This window comes from Equus przewalskii, chromosome 5, assembly GCF_037783145.1.
Source record: "Equus przewalskii isolate Varuska chromosome 5, EquPr2, whole genome shotgun sequence".
Taxonomy (NCBI): domain Eukaryota; kingdom Metazoa; phylum Chordata; class Mammalia; order Perissodactyla; family Equidae; genus Equus; species Equus przewalskii.
In genome coordinates, this window is record NC_091835.1 from 14,582,353 (window position 1) to 14,605,331 (window position 22,979).

Genomic DNA, 22,979 nt, shown 5'->3' on the forward strand with positions numbered 1-22,979 from the left:
TGCTCAAGAGTGCACAGGTAGTAAATGTCACAGCTGACCTGAAGGCTAACACTTTTAAATGCTAAGATATTCTGTACGAGTGTGGAAGCTGGGTTGTCCTACTCTGTGCTGACCTCTTCACCAGAATCCCCAGACTTGTGAAAATGCACTGACCTTTAATCTCAAGGGATGTGGCCAAGGCATTGACATTTTTATTAAGTGCATCAGGCACTTCTTATGTTTAAGACCCACAGCTGTAGACTGAATCTTCCCAACAGAGATAAATATACAGCCCCTGGGAGTAGAGACTGTTAAAAGTTCAGATGGTTTTGTTCACTTTCTGTGAATTTATGCTTTCTGGCTTTTTCAGAGACGTTTTCCAGATCAATGCCTTCAAATTAGCTTTTAATACACCTGCGACTCTGTACCTTCTTCCTGCATAATACTCAGTAGCTTCTAAAGAACTTTTGAATATAGTCTCTCCTCTAAGCCCATAACACTTCCCTGAGATCAGGAGACAGATACTAATTTATATGTGAGAAAGAGGAGGCTCAAGGATATGAAATGATTTATTTAAGTGTTACTAGCACATAGAGAGTAGTCCATCAGCTGTCCAGAGAGCCTAGTTCTTACTCCTGTCTTATTTTTGGCAGCTTCTCCAGTTCCATCAAGTGTTGAAAAAATATACTGTAAGCCAAATCTTGGAGACCACCTGCCCTGAGCAAATGTCTAGCTGACATATGAGAATTAAACCTGAGCAGAGGTAGCCATTGCTGGTAACTCCCCATGATTCATGTTTGGCTATAACCTCAGACTCATTGCTTTCACCTAAAATTCTCGAAAAACAAAAGTTGGAGCTATGGTGATGTGGAGGGAAATGCCTGCCAAGACAACGAAGGAGGGCTTTGCTCCTGTGCTTTATCATCCCTCACCACGGATGACCCAGGTCAGTGTCACCTGCCATCTCTAGTCAACGAAATGGTGCAGCCAACTTAGGAAAGATGTAGTGTAAATTCTCCAACACACCAGGGTATAATTTCTGCCACTGTTTTTTCTTGAGTTTGAGTTTGCTTTAGGTTTATTCTTTTTCTCTCTCTCTTTCTTTCTCCCTTTTCCTTTTTCTTTCCTCCTTTCTTTCTTCTTCCTCCTTCCTCTCTTCCTTCTTTCTGTTCTGTTTCTTTTCTTTATTCCTTCTTTCTTTCTTACAACCAAGTTCACTTTAGTGGAACAGGATTTTTTTTTTTTTTTTTTTTTTTTGGATGAAGATTAGCCTTGAGCTAACATCTGGCACAAATCCTCCTCTTTTCACTGAGGAAGACTGGCCCTGAGCTAACATCCATGCCCATCTTCCTCTACTTTATATGTGCAACACCTGCCACAGCATCGCTTGAAAACCAGTGCATGCGTCCACAGCCGGGATTCGAACCGGCGAGTCCTGGGCCACTGAAGCAGAACATGCGAACTTAACTGCAGCACCACCAGGCTGGCCCCAGGAACAGGATTTTGAGATGTGCTAATTAATAGTTTATGAAATTTAGGATATTGTATTCACTTTTGATCTCCTATTTATTTAAGACACAGAAACATATTTAAACAAAAAACCCACTACATTTTACTAGAGTAGAAAAATGGTTTACTTTGGAAGTTATATTAGATTGCATTTTATCAAGTAATTTTAAAGATAAGTTAAAAGCAAATTATTTACCCTATCAATTATCAGAAGCCTAAATATAATCATCTCTCTAGATGGTATTTATGTATCTCCTTTGTACAAAATTACAATATATAATACCAGTGGGACAAAGTTTGTATTAAAAATAGATAATATACATGTTTCTTATTAAGTCTTTAACACTTCAAAATTACTGTTTGTTTCATGACCAATAAGTAGTTAGAGGTCTGAAAAATACTATCAAAAGTTGTTCTCATTATCACTCTTAGTTCCTACTAAATTCTATAGGAGCAAAAATGTTAAAGTTGAGTAAGAGAATATATCCACAGAGCATTCTGATAAATAGTAAAAGTGCCAAAGAAGAAATAGTAGCTATGCCATTTTTGATTTTTTAAAGTTTATTAGAGAGATTTGTTATTCCCCCCATCACCACAACATCTGGCTACATTCAAAGTGCTTAATGAAAAAGATGAGTCTATGTGTCATATTAACAAAAGAATTTTGTACAAGCATGTACTGTGGAGGAGATAAACAAATTACTTTCAGAAAATGCTATGTCAAAGAGATTAATTCTGGCACAGATGTACTCATTGGCTATAATACAAGTATTGTGTATTTCCTTCAAAATTGCTAGTATTCTACCAAACAAATGAATGCCATTTTAAAAAGGCCAAGTACTTTGAGGAAATTAATAAACATCAGAGAGCAAGAATGCATGTATTTATCTGACCAGTTACTTTAAAACTCACAGTGTTAACATGCATTTATGTATTAGGTGGTGCCATTGTTTAACTGTTTTTATACGTCAAAATAGGCAATTGTCACAAATTCATATGGTTCAGCCTAATAGAATGTCTATTATCAGGTAACACCATTCTTGATTAATTGTTCAAGCAATATAAATGACGTAGGACAAGCTCAACTATCCAAACTGCAAAATAACAGGAGGCTTGACCTACAATATTTAAATGGATTCCAAGATGGAATTAAATCTTATACTCTACCTACAAAATGTTTTATTGGCCATTATCTACCTCTGTTGGTTTTTTGTCTGTTATCATATTGCCTTATCCAAATGAATTTCACTTCTGGCTTAAAACATTTATAGGCATCCATGTGATATCATGCATGCTACATTAGCTTTCTTTTAATCATGATGACACAAATTCCATGTTGGTCATGTCTTCATAAAAACTTCTTTCTGTAACTTATTCATGTGGTGGTCCGAAAAAAAGTTTCCATGGGGAAAATTACATTTTATGGGTTGCACTTTTAATGAAATGTCCTTATTTAGTCATCTTACCTCCCTAATTTAGTGTGGTATGGAAAGAATCTAAGGAAAAAATTATTAAGGGTCATACTAGAAATGAAAGAACTAAATCTTACTGTTGGGACATCTGGAACAGACAAAACCACAGACATTAAAAAAAGGGGGGAGCTATAAATTAGTAACGATCTTTACACAGTATTATGGAATAAAGGAAGTGTGCTCATCTACACAAACTCTATCTAGCAGAGTAGTCTCTACCATTCTCTACCCTGCTCTCTCCCTTTTCCTCTAGTTTTGTGTTGGATTAGACCAATGGCAGGCTTCAGTAAGAGACTAAAGGACAGTAATGTGTGAGAAGGTGAAGGAATTCTCTCTCCCTCATCCTCCTGCTAGTTCCTTCCTGTCTTGCTGCAGTTTAGCAGAATCTAAATTTCCTCCATGTCTAGCTTTGCATGAGAGGCCCCTCTTTTATGTGTTGACTAATACATACCGAGTTCTAGTAACACTGTGTGCTCTCTTTTTCCCTTCAGTCCTAGGGATGGTAACGGCTTCACTCTGTTGGTAGTCCATGGATGTATCACCATCCCAGTGTCCTTACTCCTGCTCATATCTCTGTAATTTGGATTTTTTTCAGCTGAACTCTTTGACGTTGTTGCTTGTTTATTTATAATACTTTAAAAATCACAGAAGCACAGCGTTTATTTTTTTAAGAGCTTTCAATGCTGTTTGCAATATTGTAAGTAAGCAAGCAAACAAACAAATACATACATTAAAAAAATGAGCTTTACAGTTCAGAAGAGTTCTGTAAATGCCTTAATTTGCCACCAGGGAAGATTTTAAAACAGTAGTTTTACTGTATTAGCTCTCAGAGTGATTTTTTTGTAACAAGATTAATCAAGAAGTTATCACAAATGAGAAATTTGATTGGAGAATCTTTGTTCACACAAAAAATAACTAATGCTACAGTTGTAAATAACTCAGATAATGCCTGACTCCATGGAGCTTATTATCTTGCTGACAATAAAGTCTTTTAAAAATAATTACACATATGACAATTGTTGTAAGTATTAAGAAAGATAAATACAGTGGAAAATCATCTGGGTCGAAGGGAATGACTCATAAGGTGAGAACTGAAGGATGAATTGGCTAGGTACAGGGGCAGATAAAAAGCTGCCAAGATGTGCATGCAGATTCTGTGGTATGAAGGAGCATGGAATAACTGAAAAATTGAAAGGATGCCCAGGTGACTATATCACAGAGTCTATGTTGGGGAATGGTAAGATATAAGGCTGAGAGTGATATAATTTCAAGACCTTGTAGTCCATATTAAAGATTTTAGAGGCCATTCCAGGAGCAATGCAAATCATTGATGGATCTTAGAAGAGGGATGACATGACAAAAATTTGTGTTTGTAAAGACAACTCTGGCTGCTTAGAGAAGAAAGAAAAAGAGGCAGGATGTTGAGGGAGCAACAGTAGATAAGAGGAGACCAAGTAAAAGACACTGTTGATTTAGATTAGAATGTTATATATGGAGAGATGTAAGCAAAATTGAAAGAATGGTGAATAATTGAATAAGATTCAAGGTAGAAGAAAGTATCAAGGGTAATAACCAGGATTCCACATTGAGTAGAATACTGGTTGATGGTGTCCTTTACTGAAACAGAGAATCTTGGGTAAAGAGTAGGTTTGTGGTAAAAGGGAACTGATTTCTGTTTTGGAGAGTTGAGTTTGAGGCATTTAACACATGGACCAAGTTGGCAGTTGAGTTTAAGGGATGGAAGGATAAGACATTGCCTAGAAAGAGAGCACTAGAGAGAAGGGTCAAGTCTTGGATGAAATGTCAACCTTTGAAGATTGAATGGAAGAGTAGGAGAGAGCAAGGGAGACCAGCAAGGAGTGACCAGTGAATTGAATGAAAATCAGAAATTTTTTGGTTTCAGTAGAGTCAAAGCAAAAAATTGTTTCAAGGAAAATCAAAGGCATTGAATATGGTTGAGATTTTAACTAAGATAATATCTTTTGGATTTTGTGATACTGAGGTCATTGGTGACATTAGCATGGACAGTTTTGGAGTGGAAAAGTGGAGGCAGGGGCTGACCCAGTGACATAGTGGTTACGTTTGTGTTATCTGCTTCAGCGGCCCTGGGTTTTTGGGTTCAATTCCCAGGTGCGGAGGTACATACTGCTCATCAAGCCATGCTGTGGTGGCATCCTGAGAACAAAGTAAAGGAAGATTGGCACAGATGTTAGCTTAGGGCCAATCTTCCTCACCAAAACAAAGAAAAGTGGAGGCAGAAGACAATTTGGTGTGCAGTACGTGGAGACAATAAGTAGAAACAACTCCTAACAAGTTTAACTGGAAGAGAAGAAGAGCAAAGAGCAGGAGTGGCAGGAGTAGGAGGCAAAATAAAATAGATAAAGTGTATTTTTTCTTTTTTTGAAGGTGAGAAAAGCAAGATTATCTGAGATAAGAAAGCTCAGGTAGACTAACACATTGAAGACTCAGGAGACAGGAGATAAAGTGCAAGATTCCCGAGATGGCAGGAAGAAAAGGACTTGAGCAATGGTGAGGGAATTGGACTTGAATGGAAGAAGATGTACCACTTCCATGGTAGGAGGTGGGCAAATTTGGTTTCAGGAATTGAAAGCCTTCCTCTCTGATACCTTATGCGTTCCCTGCAAAGCAAGAAGTAATCATTTACTGAGAGTGAGAAAGGGTGGAAGTTTAGAGGTTTTACACTACTGTGGAGTTCTGAAATAAATGAAATCACAAGTCAATTAGAAAAGAGTAGCAGGATTGCCAAGCAATAATGAAGGTCTATTTAACATTGGTATCCATAAATTTAGAGGTATCAATCTGATAAGTTTTGTACAATGCTTTATTTATTTTTTGGGGGGAAGTTAAGGAGATTGTCGCTGAGCTAACGTCTATGCCAATTTTCCTATATTTAGTATGTGGGATGCCGCCACAGCATGGCTTGATGAGTGGTGTGTAGGTCTGCATCCAGGATTCGAACCCACAAACCCTAGGCTGCCAAAGTGAAGCACACAAACTTAACCACTACACCATCGGGCCAGTCCCTGTATAATGCTTTTTTAACCAAGTACAGTGTGTCCAACAATGGAGCATCGTTGCCTGGATAACAAAGAATCTCTCATCTCTTGCTACATCTCTATGCAACTTATGTATAAGCCTGTAAATTGCCATGCCTATCCATGCACCCATGCATTGTCACCACATAAAGATGAGCACCTAACGCTCTTATCCTCAAATCTAGTCTTGAAACCACTTTCCCTAACCCATTTCTTGTTTACAAGCCATTTATTGGATCTTAGGATCATTTTTTATACAACCATGGTTCACCTCACAAAGACTAAATTCCCATTGCTTCCACCAATGATGACCATTCAGATTGTCCTTCAGTATATGCTATCTCGTGCTACCATAAAGAAATGATTTTCATTTGAAATTAGAAATGCTCTTTAGTCATTGACCTAAGGGTAAATAACCCAGTTACATTATATCCACAACCTAGAAAACTTCTTGTCTACTCTCTTGCAGCACATTCTCCCTCTTACTCTAGTAATCAATGATACTCTAGTATCATTGCCTCTAACAAGAAAACACCCACAAAAATACCCTATAAAATACAGATTTTCCATATCTCAAGATCAAATTTGTGACCAACTCAAAGCTTGTCTAATATTGAGTGAGGGAAGGAGAGTTTACAGAAGATTTGAATTAAGCTATTCTGAAGTGATCCCCAGCGACTTCACTCACTAAATCTGAGGATCAAAAAGGATCAGGGGTGGGGACAGTAGGTAGACCCAGCAACAAGGAGACTCAAATTGTACAAATGTTAGCTTTTCAACTAAGTGAAACTTAAACGTTTGGGCACTATGGTTTCATTTTGAAATTTGACGAAATCTATGAAGACGCTCCCTGAAAAATGCACACAGAAACATATCCACATGAATTTTTATTACAGTTTGAAGAGGAACCCTGAGTGTAATCCATGAGCAGTGGCTCATATATCGCCAAATAAATAATCACTATTCAGAGTAAAGTCAGCATATTCTTTGAGATCTCTTCAGCCAGCCCAGGCATTCTAGATCTCAACCCTGAGAACCACTCAGAATTACATTTGTCACAATGGATGTGAGGGAGAAAAATAATCACCCTCACACATTTTAATAATACCTGTCCTAACAAGGTAGCAAGTTTCTCTTAACCTAGAACCCAAAATTTAGAGTAAACCTTTACATTCTTGAAGGATACATATTGGAAAATTTTACATGTTTTTTAAATTAATTATCATAAGTCAGGGGTTATGTCACAGAAAAAAATTACAGAGATGAAAATAAGGTTAGAGAATCACAGGCTGGAGATGTGGATTCTGGGTAGGCTTACCAATCATCCCAATTTGCTCAGGTATAAGAAAGGCTCCCAGGATGTAGGGCTCTCAGCACTAAAACCCAGCAAATCCCTGGGAAAGAGGGGTGAATTAGTCATCCAAATAGGCAGACAACTTTGTTCACTCTTAGTCAGTGCAGCATGGCTCAGAAAACTAGCTTCTGTCAGCATAATCAATTCAAATTTATGCTTAGGGAAAATTACAAGTAATGACTAAAATTTGTTGTAAGTTTACTTTGTGGTAAGCAGAGAGATTAACACTTTCACATGGAATATCATTTTTAAATCTAACTTTATAACAGAGGTATTACTATTACCACATCTTAAGGATGAGATTCAGTAATTAGCTCAAGATCACATAGCAAGTGGAAGGTCCCAGTTCAAACACAAGACCTCTGCCTCCTGGGCTTAAGCTATTAACCACAGCCCTAATATACACTAAACCTTTGGATTCATTTGAAAACTGTAGAAAACATCAATGTTAAGCTTAAGAATACAAAGTGTGTACTTTTTTCTCTGACCTAATCACTCTCATCTCAAACTGTTAATGAGGTAAGATATAAAAATACCATATGTGGAGTGAATAAGATGGAGCTGGACATCCAAGGCAGGTTCTGATACTGAGAAAGCCATTTTTAAATGAAAGTGACCAATACATTTGTAAAGCAATGAGTAAAATGCATATGAACAATTCCACGTGCTTAAAACAGAGACAAAGGGGAGGAACAGGTCAGATATTGGTTTTAACAGTTTCAGCAATATAATTTCTTTAAGAACACACTTCATGTTCTCATTATAATCAGGGAGAAGATATTCAAAGAGTATGTCAACCTTAGCATCCTTTACAGAGAAGTATTTGCATTAAAAAGTAGAGCATATTACAATTTTGCACACATTAGATTTCTTGGCTATTATTGTCTGAAAATACAGTCACTATTTTATATAAAGCCAAGTTTGTTTTAAAATCTCTGAGAATACATGAAGACATTCAGGTTTGTGCTGAAGACTGGATAGCTTAAATGTAAGGACAAAGGCATTCACCTCTACAGAGACAGTAGAGGGTATCATATTTCTAATTAATTCTTCTCCCTTTGTTTCCCAATCAAACACAGCATGAGTCTCATGTATATTTTGAAAGACATGGTGCTAGTGTTCAAGCATGAACTGGACAACTATCTATCGGGCTGTTATATAGTGGACTTGTACATCAAGTAAGAGTACAGACTACTAATAACCTTTCCAATTAGACTTTCTCTAAGTCTGTGCATTTCTAAACTTAAACTCTAAATTTTCAAAATGTCATTTCCAATTCTATCCATAATATATCCAAGAATTAAACCCCACTGACATTTATGAATCAGGCTAGGACATTCCATTTATTTCTACAGTAGCAAGTATTTGAAATATTGGAAAGCCTTGGGAAATCTGTGAGATGAGGGGCTGTTTTCTTCCCCCCGGATAAAACATAAATTTTCTTTTAAAGTAAGGGCAACCAAAAGGAGATACTATCTGTAAAATTTTAAGATCAGGTATTCATCATTGTGATTTTAAAAGTATAAGGCAACACAGATGGCTTATTCACTGGGACAGCATCACTGAAGGCAATCTGGTCTGATATTGAATACACCTGTTGGAGGTGGAAGGGGCAGGAAGGAAGCGGGAGAATTTTTATCTTCCAAAATTATCCAGAAATATTACAGTAAAAATACTTGGCAACTTCTTTCTATATAGTCCAAACTGACTGAAGATAGATGGTTTGGTTTCATTCATTTTATTTCTCCTTATAGGATATGTCCACATGGAACATGCCAAACTGACCATTGGAGCCACAAGCGTTCAGTCAAATAGCATGATTCACTAAATAAAAGCAAGCAATGGCTTAAAATGATTTTGACTTAATCATTCAAAGATTAAACTCATCAATCACCCAGTGAAATCAATTGTTTATGCATGCAAACATAGCTTTTATTTTTCTAATTCTCGAAGAGAATTGAGTTTATATGAGGATAAAGGATAGGCAACATTAATTAGATAGAGTTGAGAAGAAGGCAAATTTTAAGATGAGCAATGAGTAAAATTATTAGGAGCAAGAGGTGGGAAAGGGGAAAGGAGGAATTGATTTTAACTTCTGGCTCTGATTTGACTCTCCTTTTCAGTCACTTACCATTTCTCATGTCATTTTCCTTTTTCTGTTATATGGAAATTAGAGAGAAAAGATGATAGAGATAAAAGAAGCCAAGAGGACAACACGTTTAGATAAAGAAGGAGAAATAAAGTTGGAGCCTTGCCCAGGAGCTCTCTCCCAACATGGTAAGTGGAGGAGTTTCATTTCCTTCAAGGAAACAGGCTGTTTTGTCAGCACGATGCGCCTTGTTTTTTACTGCTATCACTCCGGTCACCACTGACACCATCTGGGGTCAGCACAAAGCTTGCTACCATGCTCAGCACCTGAAAAGCTACCATGATGTTTGCAACGTGATTCATCCTCTTACCTCCTGCCTCCACTTTGGGTGTAGATACTTAGGAGGTTTGGGAAGCCGTGATAGAATCACATTCTCGGTTGTCTTCCTGAAAATCCTCTAAATCACAGTTTACCTGCATTTTCGTCTCTCTCCCCTGTGTCAGATTATTGCTAAAATGCCACGTTCTCAGGAGATCTTCCCTGACATTTAAAACAGCAGCACCTGCCAGTGCTGCTTCGTTTTCCTCTCACGCTGATTATTATTGAACATGTCATGTAGTTTACTTATTTTATTACACCTATTGCCTTTCCCTACCTACCTTGCTTATTTCCATTAAAATCCATGAGGCAGGTATTTTCATTTGTCTTGTCCTTTGCTGTATGTAGTAGACACTCACCAAATATTTACTGCTCGAATTCATTATTTGTCTTGGTTACTATATCCAGGTCATATCAGAAGTATCTGACTTTGATTGTCTCTATTTCTTTAAGGAAAGCAGATAATATAATGGTCAGTTTAGTCCCCAAGTGTCATAGTGAGATATAGTGCTGATTTAGGAGGCTGGAGACCTGATTTGGTATCGTGATTTCACTACTACAACCTGAGCTTGGAACACTGAGCTTCAGCTTCCTCTCCCATAAAATCAGCATTAAAATAATACCCTCTTTTCAGTGCTATTGTAAATATCAGATAATTTACAGGGACAAAAAAGGTATACACAGTAAAATGTTATGGAAATATTGGTTAGTTCTGTTTAACAAAAAATCTAGCTGACTTATCTGAATTAGTAAGGAGCAGACTGATGCCTTCAAACAGTATTAAGATGTTTCTACTCCTCGGATATGATCTATGGTTCTAATTGACTGGAATCCTGAAAGAATTTACTGATGATCCCAAGTAATACTGTCTTTCTCAAGTCTGTATGTTTGCAGACTTAGGTGTTAGTTGTAGCTGAATTATATGATAAAATCTATCTTTTATACATAATATTATGATGAACTGAACTAATTACAACTTTACTTTACATGAAGCATGCATTTTTCATATCATACAACTGACTCTTTAGCAAATGCTCTTCACTTTAAAATTTTGAGAAGGAAGTCATTCTTTGGTATGTTTATTGTCACTTGAGAAAAATTGGTGTGGTAAGCTTATTGTTTGGAGAGAAAATTGTATTTGACTGTATAAAATAGCCTACTTTTCATACCAGTGGCATAACACTTCATTTTAGAAATGTGGCATTTTAATATTGTAGGAACATGAAAAGGAGGTGATTTCAGTCACCACTTAAGAATCGTGAGCTCAAAGGACATCTAAGAAATCTTTAAGGAACAAAAGAGCTGGAAATGAAGGGGAAATGGCTGGATAATTTTTTTTTGCCTTTTATTTGAAGTCCATCTGAGTTTGTTTCTCACTTGATTCAGATTCATTGCTCAGTATTAATTCTGATGCTAAGCAAAAAAATTGAGGCTGCAGGAGAAGCTGCATCAAGCTGAGAAGCAGGTAGGCCTATGTGTCTACACTCTTACATCCAAGAGAAAATTCAGTGCCATTTGTTGTAATTAATCATGGTGATTCCATTGTTAAGTTAGATTCTCAAAACCTGACACAAGCCAAGAGTACCCTGCTAGAGCTGTTATATCTGCTGAGGACTGAATGTATCCTTGTCTGATTTTCACCATTATCTTAGTCATTTTTTCTTCTTACTTCAGAGACCTCTTTCATAAAGCTGATAGAGCCTTCAAATTCTGCCTCATTGTATTAATCTGAACAGATATAGAGTGACTAAAAGAAAAACCACCACAGATAGTATGATTAGGGTGTATAGAGGTCACTGATCTAATCCACTCACTTCGTAGAAAAGGAAACTGAGGTCAAAGAAGGCTGAGTGATTTGTTCAGAAAATGAGAGATGGAGAAGTAAAGAGTGAAGTCTCTATGTAAAGTTAAAACTCTTTCTATGTCATATTCTCTACCCTGAGAGTTCCTTTTGATCTACTTGACTATTGCTAAATATTAGATTACAGCAACAAAATAAGTCATTACATATCTATCAAAGAACGGGCAAACTGAGAATTGGGGTAGATGTTTATTACTTACATGAGAAAATACACAGGAAGTGTTTAGATCAGTGGCAGGCATTCACTAATTATTCAATGAATGTTAATCAACATACATTTATTAGGCACTAAGATTCCTTGAGTAATAAGATCTGAGGTATTTGTGCACTTTCTTAGAATTGGACAGTGTGAATCATTTATATAGCCTTGCATTAGCTCTTGTGACATTGAATAATCTACATAACCACTGCAACTCACTTTCCTCATCTGTAAAAAGTAAAGCCAATAGTAACCACCTAGTGGTCATAAATGGTGGTCATCATTATTAAAATCTCTCATTTTCTCATCGTGATAGCAGCTAATGTTACTCAACATTTTAATCCACCATTGAGAAATTGAGATAGACTGCAGTTGACAACCATCTCGCTTCCCTCTACTTCCTAGCACAGGGAATGACTCCATTTCCCACCCCCTTGAAGTTAAGTGAGCCCATAGGACTTTCTCTGGCCACTGACATATGAGGAGAAGTGATATGTATCATTCCCAGGTGGAAGCACGTAAGAGTGCTGAGTTATTCTTTATCCTGTCTTTCCATTGACTGGTATTCTGGATGATCACAGCCTACATCAGCCTCAGCGAGGACCACATGGAACAGAGCACCCTGCCAATGAAAGATGGACATGTAACACGAACAAAAAACAAACTTGTTATGTTTTCTGCCCCTGATGTTTGGAGATTGTTTTTTCCTCATTGCAGTATAACCTAGACTATCCTGATAGATAAAAGAAAAGGTTTCAAAGTTAAATCTTCATGGTAACTATTCACACAATAACATCTACATAAATCCTTACTAGTATTGAACTTTTCCTACAATAATTCCATATAACTTGCTAATTCTGTCCCTCATATATATCAACAGGTTCATTCAATAATATTTTCTGAGAACACCTGTGTACACGACACACCATATTCTGTAATTTCTAAGACAGTGACTTTTGCACAGCAGACATGTAGTAGATGCTTGTTAAACTGAATTGTTGAATTGAATTAGATCATGCCATTATTACTCAGAAGACTACGTTTTAGGATAATTATTAACTAGTATGCAATTCTGGCTCTAGAAGACTAAGGCAGACATCTATCAACCTAACATACTTAAGCCCAGTTTCACCTGTAAATAAGAAGGTACCACTGCTGTCCATCAGAATTCCCCTTTGTAATCTTAGTTCTGTCTATGATTGTGCTGAATGCCAAGTGGACATGGAAAATTATATAAGGAAGGTAAACCTTAGGCCAAAGTTTGAAATTTATGTTTGTGCTTTTCTGTCCTCTAATGTCACTTTCTGCCTTCCTAGTCCTCCACACCAAATTCTGGACATATATGTAATGAATGTTATCTGCCCACTAAACCATAAGGCTCTCCAGTTTTTTTGTCCTGGATCCCTGATCCAAATCCAGGTAGTTCAGCCCGAGGATTAGCCAATCAAATGTTTCTGTCAACATAATTTACATGCCTGATTTAGGATTGGTCAACTAGAGTCAACCAGAGCCAATAAGAACCAAGGAGCATGAGTTCTGAAACTTCTGTTATAGCAAATAGGAATAAGAAATTCCCTTTTTGCTGGGGGACTGAATGAAGTCTGAAGCTTCTGCTGGCGTCTTGCCACAGTGACAAAAGAACCTTACCTAACTTGCAAACTAACACATAGAAAAACATTAGAGAGAGAGAGAGAGAGAGAGAGATTATCCTTCTTCAGTCTTCTCTCCCCTTTCCAGTCTCACCAATTTCTCTTCCAGACTTGGGAACATGATGGCTTGGCAATTCTCTTGGCAATTGTGCAACAGGGAGACTCAATTTGTGGTCTCCTAGATCATCAATTATCTCCTTCACTCTCCTATGACATTGTCTCCCCATTGACTATTACAAATATTCACTCTTCTCTCCAAGCTCCTCCTCCCTAGTTTCACATCTACCTCTTCAGTTCCAGAAGATGGCTCTCCCTCCTAATTCAGATAAAAATAGACATGCCACGTAGCAACATTTCAGTCAACAATGGATGGCATATACAACGGTGGTCCCATAAGATTAGTACCATCAGACTAGGCATGTAGTAGGCTATACCATCTAGGTTTGTATAAGTACACTCTAAGATGTTCGCATAACGACTAAGCCACCTAACGACACATTTCTCAGAACATATCCCCATCATTAACCAACACATGACCATATTTGTGATTAATCTACCTCTTTTCTTCCTGACTCGGTGAAAGAATTGTTCCTTCTCTTTCAAGCTAATTCCTCTATATGAGCTCTAGATTTTATCCTTTCCTATTGTTTGTAGAACTCCTCTTATACTCATATTCTCTCTCTCTCTATCCCTTTCTGTCTGCTCATATTAACATGTATTCATGCAGCTATTGGATTGCCAAATTTAGCAAAAAAATAAAATACAAGACATCCCCTTAACTTTCAGATAAACAATGAAAAACTTAATTTAGATGCATCCCAAATATTGCATAATATACAAAAAATATTTGTTTTTTATTTGAAATTCAAATTTAACTGCACATCCTATATTTATTCTGGCAACTCTACTCAACTACTGTGCACCACAATCCACAAAAACAAGAAGGGCAGAGCATCTCATGGCTTTTCTCATCGTCCATATCAAGTCATTCTGGAGCTTGGTCTGGGCTTCATTCTGTTGCATCCTCACAGAAAGGCTTTCAAAAATATGGACTTCGGAGCATCATTCAGCTGTCGTTATGTCAAAAGATTCCTTACTGCCTAGAAATGAAGACCGATAGGAAGGAATAAGGATGCTGAAGGAAGCAGTAAAATCTGTCCCAATGCACATATACACATGAGTGCTTGTGCACGTGTGCACACCAGACACACACTCCCACTCACACACACAAACTCTCCTCATCTCTAGATACCGTTTTGGTCATTACTCTCTTTTTCCTCTTCATCGAGTTTTCTTACATCATTCAGTTCTCAACCTTATGTGATCTGCCTTTATTCCCATCTTCCTCATGAGTCTGCTGAAATAAAAGGTTATTAACTAACATCTAATCGTGAAATCCAGCAGACACATTTAGTCCTTACCTGATTTGTTCTCAGCTTTGTTTTTTATGTTTGACTCTCCCTTCTTCCTGCAACACTCACTGTTATAGATTAAATTATATAATTTCCAGTACCAGTGCATATGACCTTATTTGGAAAAAGTCTTTTCAGATGTAATCAAGTAAAGATGACATCTTTAGAGTGGGTCCTAATCCAATATGGCTAGTGTCCTTATAAGAAGAGGGAAATTTGGACACAGTCACACACTCACAGAGGAGAACGCCATCTGAAGATACAAACACAGAGGGTAGATGGCCATATCAAGATGGAGGCAGAGACAGGAGTTAGGCAGCCACAAGCCAGGGAATACCTGGAGCCCCCAGAAGCTGGAAGAGCCAAGGATGGATCCTCCCTTAGAGCTTTTGAAGACAGCATGACTCTTCCGACACCTTGATTTTGTGCTTGCAGCCTCCAAACTGTGAGAGAATAAATTTCTCTTGTTTTAAGATACTCAGTCTATGGTACTTTGACATGGGAGCCCCAGGAAACTAAGACACTTACCTACTTTAATGCTCATGATACAATTATATTATTTTCTGATATTTCCTACTTCTTTCTAGGTTTTTTCTCTTATTCCTCCATTTGATATTTAAGTGTTGTTACTTACCAGAGTTTGACTTTCAGCCTTTTATCCTTCTCATTTTACATGATTTATCTAATTGACTTCATCCACCACAAAGCTTTAACCACCATCTATGCACTACCAACCACGTATAAATACAACAGTTTATTACAATTAATGTTAGTATTATTAGTCAATCAAGAGTAGAAACAATGATTCTTTATGTCTCTGAGTCTTAAGCACAAAGAGCACTATCTTGAAAACAGGTCAAATTTAATCCCTCCGGAATTAGTGGAAGAATCCATGACTGAGGAAAACACGCACCTTGAAAAGCTGCCCATTCTCCTTTTGTGCCCAAGGAGTGAGCCAGTCAGCTTCCCCACCCTAACTTTTTAATAGTAATAGAAATGCTTAACTCTGAAAGCAATGTAAACATCTATTCTGATAATTATGGTAGAGCCTAACAAGTCATAGAATGAAAACTGTTGTGAGAGACTGATTGTGATCATCTTTCTAATAGGAAGAAGCAGCTGAATTAAGCAACAAAGAATCCGAGTCCTAATCGTGACTATTTCATTACCACTACATAGACAATATTTATTTTTATTTTTTTTAATTTGTTGCCGTTTCATCCCTTCACAGTTTTCAGCTGACTTTACAGAAAATATATAAAATAAGATAATAACAATAATTAACAACATTTTGAAATGTACTTAATAACTAAAGTTCCTGAGTGTTTTTTGCTTAAATGAGAGAACATGTGAAACTGAGCTTTATATTATAAAGGAATTAAAATATTTAAGGTGCTATTATTTTGAGAAAAAGAAAGTTGCTTTTTGCAGAAACAAAAGTCTCTTTTATTGATGAGGACTAGACAGACCTTCCCCAAATCTAACATGAGTACTCAATTTGTGTAAAACTAGTATCAATTTAACAAATGGCTTGGCCTCTCTGTTCTTGAAAGGCAGAGTGAAACAAGCCAAGATCAGCTAACTTCTGGGAACAGCTGGAGGAGAGAATGCATTGAAAAAAAAACCAGCCAGAAAATGGCTGTCTTTTTTGTAGACAATATTTTTATACTATTAGAAGTCATGAAGATTATAAAGCTTCTCATCTCCCATTGGGTCAACCGGTTTAGTCTTTAGCTTTTTTTAAATTTAAGGTGGCACTTAGTAACCTGATTTATGTATTTGAAAAATACCATCATGATGGAGCTGATGCACATGAGTCTTCCTGATGGATGCATTCCAACCGGTTACCTACTCATACCCCCAAGCACATGATTTCATTGTCTCAGGTGGAACGCACCTGTGACTTTCCTGGGAGTTGGCACAGAACTTGCCTAATATAAGACCACTTCTGAATGGCACGTTGCCCCTTTGCTCCTTTTCTTTGAAAATATCTCCTTTTAGGAAAACAGAAAAACACCCCTAAATAAACAACAAAGCACGTTGTCATAAAGGGCCTTCAGCAAAGCCTCAGCCAGCCAAGATCTGTACATGTTTGATTACCGCCAGCAGGTTCATCCAGCAAACAGATGCAAATGGGAGTTGGAGGGACACAGAGCAATAAAGTTTTCCATTGTGCTGTGCTGCACAGCATTGCAATTATAGACACATCAGTGGTAACTCATATTTTCTGGGAATCTAATAGAAAGTCTTTTATTTCATTTTTATACCTGCACTGAAAGCCAGATATTGCTATTTCATACATTTCAGTATCCTGGTTTTAGATCTATCAAATTTGATGACAAGAAAACTTTGCATTTTGACACACTCTCCTCATCACTGCCCCACCCATGTCATGGCAAGCAAACACTTAGATCATCAACTCTCTTTTCACAAATCCTGAGAAAATCTGCTGACTGGAGGTTATTTCTTCTACAGTAGGTGGATGAACAAAACAAAATGGAAGGAAATAATCTAATAAAGGATAAAGGAATTGGAAACCAGGAGCTTGGCTAGGAGAAAAGAATTTGCTACTTAATAAATCGAGGTTGAACATGACAGAGTTGAAATGTAACCTTTACAAGTAGAATCCACAAGAATTCAAAGTTGAAATGTTGGAAAATACAATGACAGAGCCGTCTTTGTTTCATGGTAACAAAGTGATTTAAGGAGAATTGTAAATCTAGTCAAAGTGAAAGAGAGAGGGAAGGAATAAAAAGGATACCTCTTCAATTTTTCTAGAATAAAATGGATTAGAAAAATATTTGTGAGAATGCTCAGATAAATGAATGATTTAAGATACACATATATGTCTACCTTGAATTTCCTTCCATAAAATGACTTCCAAAAACCTATGCAATTCAAATATCTTTCAGAAGATCTGCCTACATTTCTAGATGAAAAAGAAATCGTTATATATTAAGTTCAAGGTGTACAGTACGACTTTGAATTATAAAAGCGACTTTTCAGCCTACTTCTCTTATATAAAGGCTTCCTGTTGATTGTAAATTTTCAATTGGATATTTTCTTACCCTCTTGAATAGATTATAAAGGAATATAAGAAAGATCTTAAGTAGCTGTTCTTTTACTAAATGGAAAGACCATGTTAATTAATGTTAGCTCCATTTCCTCATTGTACCAAACCACTACATAACTTATCTCAACTATAACACCTGATATTGATATCAGAACTATGGAAACATAGAATATTTTATCAGAAAGAAATAGAATCTATAACCCAATACCTTCATTTAGCAGAAGAGGAACCTGAAGCCCAAGAAGGATAATTGTTACACAATATAGCACAGCTTCAGACTTGGATGCATTTAAATAAAATTGTCCCTCACAGCTCCTTCAGAAGCCTTGTCCACTAATCTCAAGTTTTATCTGTTTTGCTCATGAGCTGACAAAAATAAAGAGGTCCTAATATCTCAGAAATGGAAGGACGATTAGAGACCAGCTTATCCCATTGATTCATATATGGAGACATTAATAATCTCAGGCATAAGAAACTGCTTCCTTAAGCTATGAAATTAGTTAAGTAGTTAATAATGGGAGCTGATGCTCTCTTACCCTCCATTCTAGGGTTTGTCTGGAACAAATAGAATTCAGTCTCATTCCAGGTCCAAAGAACCTTGGGAAATGTGCTTGGTTTATATGGGGGCTTACCCACCTATACTTAAGATCAAAATATTTTATTCTGTAAACAATATGAGACAAAAGGTTCTACCCACCAACTTTGTGGATGACCAGAAAAAGGGGCTATGCATTGTAAATCTCCCTTCCCACACACAGAAAACCTGAACTCACTAATATTGCAATGGAAATAGATGTTTCATGGAATGTACTCAATTCCTTCTTTGTATTTAGACACCTGTTCTGGCATTCTCATTTTCCCCATCATCAGGCCTGCAGCACCTCTGCACTGCTATCTCCACATCAAAATATCCTTTCAGGAAAAAAATTGCTATCATTTGTATTTTAATGGACTCAAATCAGAATTCAACTTTTTCCAAAGAAATTGTATTTTAAGCCACAAAGTGTTTGTAGAATGAAAGTTCTTTTGCTGGTTTCCTAGTAAAACCAGCAACAAGTAGGTAGGAAAAGTATTTGGGAGCTCATACAAAGTTGTTCCTGACATCCTTGAAATAACACCATATGGCTGGTTTCCTTTGTTTCCTTCGAGTAAGCCAAAATCTGGTCCCACACTGCCTGTTTGCTCACCAAGGCACAGTCACACGACCACACATTTGTAGAGGACATCTTCCTAGGTACGACCTAAAACCTGAAGATCATCTGTTTTCAGTGACCCTCCCGGGATTCCCCTTGTCAATATGTAACAAGTGACTGATTAGCAGTGAAGGATCTATTTGATTGCACAATTTAACTCAACTTTGTTCTTATAGTATCACTAGAGATTCTAATTGAGGTGAATGCCTCAAATTCTGATATAATTACTTTCCATGCAATAGCGGTTTTGTAGTTTGCAAGTATCAATAGCATATTCTATCCTCCAAGTTAATTGTTTATCACCTTATTAGGTATATAAAAGAGAATGCCAGAGAAGCACGCTCTGGAAATATTGAGTATCACAATGTAGTTCCAGCTTTGCAGCTAATCTATTCATTCATTCATTCATTCATTCATTCATGCATGCATGCATGCATTTAACAAACCTCTATTGAGCACATATGATATTTACCTGTAGAACTTACATTCTAATAGAGGAGACAGACAACAGAGGAAATAAATAAGTAAAACGTATTTTGTGTTAGAATGTGATAGGTGCTGTAGAAAAATGAAAAAAAATACACCAAGTTTAGAGGAATGGGGAAAGCTCAGGATTTGGAGTAGTTTAGAGGAAAGTGAAAAGTACAATAACTAGAAAGGAAGAGGTCCGATGGAAGACAGGACTGAAGGGTTAAATTTGAGCTTTACCTACAAAGCTCTGAGTTTTCTAATTTGTGAAAGGAGAACATATAACTTAAGTTGAAATGACGGCTGAAAGAGAATATGAATTATAATTAACATCTATCCACATAAACCTTGTTATGGGATAAGAAAGATATATATTTCCACCCTCACCACCCTTGCTCCATACTTCAATTCATTCCTAATTGTATGTCTCCAAAACTTGCCAACAGACTCATAATTTATTCTTCTTCTTCTGTTTTTTAATCCTTTTTTTTAATACTCTTTCAGTTCATTCTGTACTCAATGGCTAGATTTATGCTCTTGAAACATGACTCTGCACATGATCCATATATCTTCAAAGTGCTTCCATTGTTCCCCATTGCTTATGGAAGTTCAAAAGTGTAGAGGCTGGTCCGATGGTGCAGCGGTTAAGTTCACATGTTCCGATTCTCAGAGGCCTGGGGTTCGCCGGTTCAGATCCCGGGTGTGGACATGGCACTGCTTGGCACGCCACGCTGTGGTAGGTGTCCCACATACAAAGTAGAGGAAGATGGGCACAGATGTTAGCTCAGGACCAGGCTTCCTCAGCAAAAAGAGGAGGACTGGTAGTAGTTAGCTCAGGGCTAATCTTCCTCAAGAAAACAAAAAGAAAAGTGTGAACTAGTAGGTAGGGTCTCTGAATTGCAACCAAAAGAACTTTGTAAAATATGCCTCCCATAACTTTTTCACATTCTGTCCAATTTGAACTAATCACGTTTATCACCTATGAACTTCTTTGTAATATAATTTTTTCCATATGCCACCCTCACAAATTTCAACTCAAGTGCCATCTCCTCCTAGTAATTTTTTTCTTATTCCCTTTGTTTTAAAACCAAAAAACTCTCTTTTCTATGAATTTTGTCCCGTTAGACTATTAACCATATTTTTGTATGTAAAATAATTATTTGTGTGCATGTATCTTTTTTAACTCCCCAGAGTAAACAACGAAAAATTTTTCCAACTCACCTATTCTCAAACTAAGGCTTACAGGGTTTCCCAGAGTGTAATCTGGGTACTACTGACCATATGACATATTCCATAAAGAGAACAGGGTGTTATGGTCAAATACATTTAGAAAATAAATGGCTTAATTAGATTAAATCTGTTTAGGCCCTATGGTTTAAATACATATGCTGTACATTCTTCTTACTATGTAGTACAACATAAAACATTCTGAGTAAAAGTCTTGCTTAACTTTGTATATTTCCAAATTAATCTGATCATGGAATCCTTCTTTTGCCTTATTCCTAGGAACATATTTTGAAACTATTGTCCAGACAGAGTTTTCGAGAAATGTTAATTTAAAAATCACGAACTGAGTAAATACACCTCCCGTTTCCTTTTGTCTGTTACTTAGCTTGTGAAATGCTATACAAATAAATAAAAATTTAAAAGTAAGCTGTCTTGAAATTCTATGTGTCAAGATAACATCAAGTTTTCCCAGACGTTAAGAGACTCTGCCTGGACTCTCTGTCTCCCAGTGATCACTAACTGATCTGGTAGATGTGGCCAGCTAAAAAGGGTGCTTTATTGATGAAGATAGCTTCTCCAAAGGATGACTAAGTCTGCCAATTTGAGTCAAATGCATGCTGAAATAGTGAGAATTGTCTAAATTAAGTTTCATGATTGGAGCAAAAATGATAACACTGTGGGACGTGTTTCCACATGTATGTAAAGGAAACATTCATGACAATTTCATTATAAATAGGAGAGGGTAAAAGGATGAGGTCAGGTTTCTATTTTCACTTGAGCTGGTAATGTGATGACACCAATAGAATGTGATGTTATATACATATATATATGATATAACTATATATATGTATGTACAGTTACTTGTATGTATATATATACAAAGTAATACCAACAACAACCATTATAAAAGTTATATAAAGAGCTACATTGTGGGGCCGGCCCGGTGGCACAGTGGTTAAGTTCGCACGTTCCACTTTTCGGCGACCCCGGGTTCCCCGGTTGGGATCCTGGGTGCAGACATGGCACCGTTTGGCAAAAGCCATGCTGCGGTAGGCGTCCCACGTATAAAGTAGAGGAAGATGGGCATGGATGTTAGCTCAGGGCCAGTCTCCCTCAGCAAAAAGAGGAAGATTGGCAGTAGTTAGCTCAGGGCTAATCTTCCTCAAAATTAATTAATTAATTAATTAATTTAAAAAAAAGAGCTACCTTGAAAACACTATATATAAATCAGAAAAAACCAAGAACAAAGAAAAGGAAGAAAATAATAAAGAATTGAAATCAATAAAATTGAAAACAGAAAAACAATAAAGAAAATCAGTGAAACAAAAGGTGGTTCTTTGAAAAGGTCAATAAAATTGCCAAATCTCTAGTAAGACTGACAAAGAAAAGAAAAGATACATCGAAAATTAAACCAAAGATATAACCACAACCTTGCAGGATACTGAAGGAATACTGCAAATAACTCTATACACATGAATTAGAAAATTTAGAAGAAACAGGTCACTTTCTCAAAAAAAACAATAACAGCCGCAACTCGCCCCCTATGAAAAAGGTAATTTTAATAATTCTTATAACTATTAAGAAAATTATATTTATAACTTAAAAGTCCCTAAAAGACAATTCTCCAGGCCCAGATGGTTTCACTGTATAAGGTTAGCTATAAGGTTTTTGTAGATACTCTTTATCAAGCTAAGGAAATTCCCCTATATGACTAGATTTGCCTTGTAAAAGACCCTATTAAGAGGATCGAAAGACAAGCTACAGAGTGGGAGAAAATATTTGGAAACCACAAACCTAGATAACCACAGCATCTAGAATACATAAGGAACCCTCAGAACTCAACAACAAAAGAAACCAAACAATCCAATTAGAAAATGGTTAAACACCTGAAGAGACATTTCACTGAAGAGGATATACACATTGCAAATAAGCATATGAAAAGATTTTCAATATCAGTATTCATTAGGAAAAATGAAAATTAGAACAACAATGAGATATCAGTACACACCTATCAGAATGGCTAAGATTTAAAATATTGACCCTATCAAATACCAGGAAGC

At 36.8% G+C, this 22,979-nt stretch overlaps 1 long non-coding RNA gene across 2 annotated transcripts in view; it reads left to right on the top strand.

The window, feature by feature from the left end:
- LOC139083678 (uncharacterized) overlaps positions 1-22,979 on the top strand; it is a 90,327-nt gene that overhangs the window by 21,096 nt on the left and 46,252 nt on the right. For both annotated transcript variants that reach the window (XR_011540589.1, XR_011540588.1), the window contains exon 2: positions 9,545-9,647. This is a non-coding gene — a long non-coding RNA (uncharacterized lncRNA). The remainder of the gene's footprint in view (positions 1-9,544; positions 9,648-22,979) is intronic.